Below are 3458 nucleotides of genomic sequence, written 5' to 3'. Positions count from 1 at the left end.
TCAGCTGATTTCAGTGGAACTTTCTGTTGCTGCAGCAGAAACGTTCATTAAAAGATGTGTTTTTGAAAGCAGTGTTTCGTGACTGTTTATTAGCACACGCCAAAACAACCTCAGGTTTAATTTAAAAGCTGGTAGCTAAATAAGACGTATCGTGTAATTTTGCGATTCATAATCCGAATAGTCGATTATTCGTTTCAATTATCGATAGATTAATCGTCTATCAAAATACTTATTCGGCATTCAGACCAAACGCGAATTGAATCCACGCAACGCTTTCCTGGCGGGGGTTTTATCGCTGGACTACTGCTGAGTTGTGTTTACACACAACGTGATAACGCGAATAAACACAGCTCGCCATTACTACAGCTGTATGAACCCAAAGTAAACATTTTGCTGTGATTAAATAGCAATAAACAAATCAAACTGCTGCCGAAATAACTACAATATGATGCAGATTTGTTAGACATATGAATTCATGCTTTGTCAGGTCTGTCAGCAGGACAACAACTTCTAAAATGTTTGTTTTCTGAATGGAGTTTGGTTCGATCAAGGCTATGCTATGCTAACTTGGTCACAGTAAAGTACAATGACAGCTGGAATAAAGTTACAGACACACATTTTCTGAACTCACCAGGTAGTTCAACCTCCTCGCTTTCTTTTCTCCCAGCAATGTCCAGTTTTGTCCAGTTTTTATATGAAGTAGTGCCAATATATTATAATGTTATTTACAAGGGACAGTTCAGAAGGAATACATTGTTATATACGTACATGTATTGTGAATAGTCCCAATTAAACGGGTTATTACTTGACAGCCTCCATATGCTGCTGAACGCACGGTGGTTCTGACGAGGCTACTCTCACGTGGCAGCGAGCCTCCTTGTTTACAAAGCCTGAACAAACATATGTTCTTAACATTGTTAAGAATTTTGCTCTGCCAGGCGACCCAATATAAATGGGCCTTCGACCCTCTTTGGGTCCCGACCCTGAGTTTGGGCTGTAAAGGGGGGAAAAAAACAGCTGAATGACGTCACTTCTGTACGGGTCTCCCTTAAACACTAGTCACGTTCTGAAATCTACTGCAGAGCCCGACGTATTGTTCTGTTTCATTCATTAATAACCTCGTCACTCTCCAGTTGTGACACGAGCTGCCGTTTGCGGAAGTTAGAACACTGAGCTCCGAGTTGTTTGTTTGTCAGTGTTGACGATGGGTTTCGAAGCATCCATATAACCCACAGGATCTGCTACAACCCCTCTCACCGGGATTGCTTGTACCGCAGCCCTGTCCGTTGTTTCGGCGTGCTCTGGTAGACAGTCGGCTGACTGTTTTGTTTTGTTTTGTGGTGGAGAGCAGAGCGCCCTCTGGTGTGCAAACTGTACAACACTCATGACATAAGTTAAGGATCTGACTCGGTTTCTTTTTTAGCAGTCATAAATGGGCTGTTATAAATGCAGATACCGATTTATCCACAATTAGCTCGTATTGGCCGATTAATATCTGCACAATGATAAATCGGTCAGGCTCTAACACATGAAAAATAAAAATAAAGCCTAGTGCAAGACACTGAAGTGATTCCTCTTTGCTGGGCCTGCATCTGTAGCTCAGTTGATACTGATACTGCCACTATTATCATCTGGGAAGAAAGTTATCCACATTACAAAATACCAACATTTGTGAGTGACCGTTAAGGTAGCCTGTCACCAATCATAGCACATACAAAAGACTAGACACAAAAACAGTTAGCCTACACTGTTAAAAAAGAGAATGAGATATACAGAGAGATATATATATATATATATATATATATATATATATATATATATATATATATATATATATAGAGTCTCCTGTTTGATAAATTACGTAAAAAAGCTTGCTATATTATCGCTGATGCTGGTCGAGACAATTAACGGCAGGCCAAAACGGAAAATCTCCCAGTGCAGACTTGCTCCCTCATTGTTGTTCCACACTAAATGTAAAAAAAAAAAAAACCCCAAAAAAGTGTCAAATTTGCAGGTCGCACATGTGCGAGTAGTTGGTCATAGTCCCTGATTTATTGCAGCTTTAGTGACGCATCACACAGCTACTCTCTTTGACCATCTGAGACTACAGAGTGGCGACTACAGGTGGCTACTTCAGACCCAAAGTAGCGCATTATAAAATCAATTTAACCTTACCTGACTTTATTTTATTATTATTTTTTGGCTGATCTGAAAATGATCCAAGGTTTGCACCACTAACAGACAGACACAGCATCTCCTCAGTTTCCTTGGTTACCAGGGTGATGATTCCCTCCCCCTCTAACATATGATTGGTTGCCAACGCCAGCACCTTTGTGATGCTGTAGGCCCGTTAGTGGTGGGGAGTGGACAACTGTGGATGTCCTCTAATCCCTTCGCCTCTCTCAGCTGCCGAAGAGTCATTTCTCTCGCCGTTTGAAAGACGAGCTGTTCTCAGGGCGATTTCTCTCGCTGCAGAGCCCTGCTGATCACCTTGCACTCGCACAAATGCAACCGCCTGAAATTTTAACTCGCAGAATTTGAGGAAATGGTCGCAGTCTGGAGCCCTGGAGACATGTAGTTACCGTAAAACTGGTCTAGTTTTTATAGAAGACTTTGGATGTATAAAACCTCTTAAACCTCTTTAACCTGCTTTAGCTGCTTCTAAGCTGCTTAGATCGTTAATACGTATATATGTTTAAACTTATGATCCATGTGTCAGTATAAACACGCTGCACGTCGTTAGATCGGTTAGATTCTCCACAATTCAATAGTTCAGTTCATTTAAGGGAAACAACGAGCCCCAAACTCTGATTCTCATAGATTTACCGGTGAAACCTCCCTGGTTCAAGAGAGGAAAGGGAAAAAAGTGCCGACTGCCGTTACCTTTGAGCTCGTTAAGCCCGAATGTGTCCGTTCCTTGATTTATTTATCTTCCTTCAGTCTGTAAGGGTCCACCCATCAACAGGATCAAAACGGCTTTTTATAAAAATGAATCTAAGTTGTGAATCCTGTCACGCTCTCTGCTAACTTCTGCCGCACTTCTCTCATCCATCCGTGTTGTTTTTGTGATGTTTCTTCAAAATAAAAGCGCGTAAGCTAGATTAAATGACATTTGATAATTTTTATACAAATATTATTCTGTTTGACATAAATAAACTGGTTCTTAGTAGCCTATTTCAGTTTTGTGTCCCAAATATACGCAGGGTCAACTCAGTGATTTTAGCAAATAAAAGCCCGGGCTATTATTCAAAGTTTTACGGTATATATAATAAATACGAATACATAATGTCGTCATCACATACCCGGCTTTTTATCATCCCAGCTGTGTGGACCGACTGCGCCTTATAGTTGTAGAGAGAGAGGACAACACATCTAAACCTGTAAATACTTTGTAAAGTATGTGTTTATGTTTCTTCTCCTCTGCCACCAACCCTTTCTTTCTTTTCACACTGCAGGTG

Source organism: Micropterus dolomieu, linkage group LG04, assembly GCF_021292245.1.
Source record: "Micropterus dolomieu isolate WLL.071019.BEF.003 ecotype Adirondacks linkage group LG04, ASM2129224v1, whole genome shotgun sequence".
In the NCBI taxonomy this organism is placed as follows: Eukaryota; Metazoa; Chordata; class Actinopteri; order Centrarchiformes; family Centrarchidae; genus Micropterus; species Micropterus dolomieu.
This window is presented reverse-complemented; position numbering follows the sequence as displayed.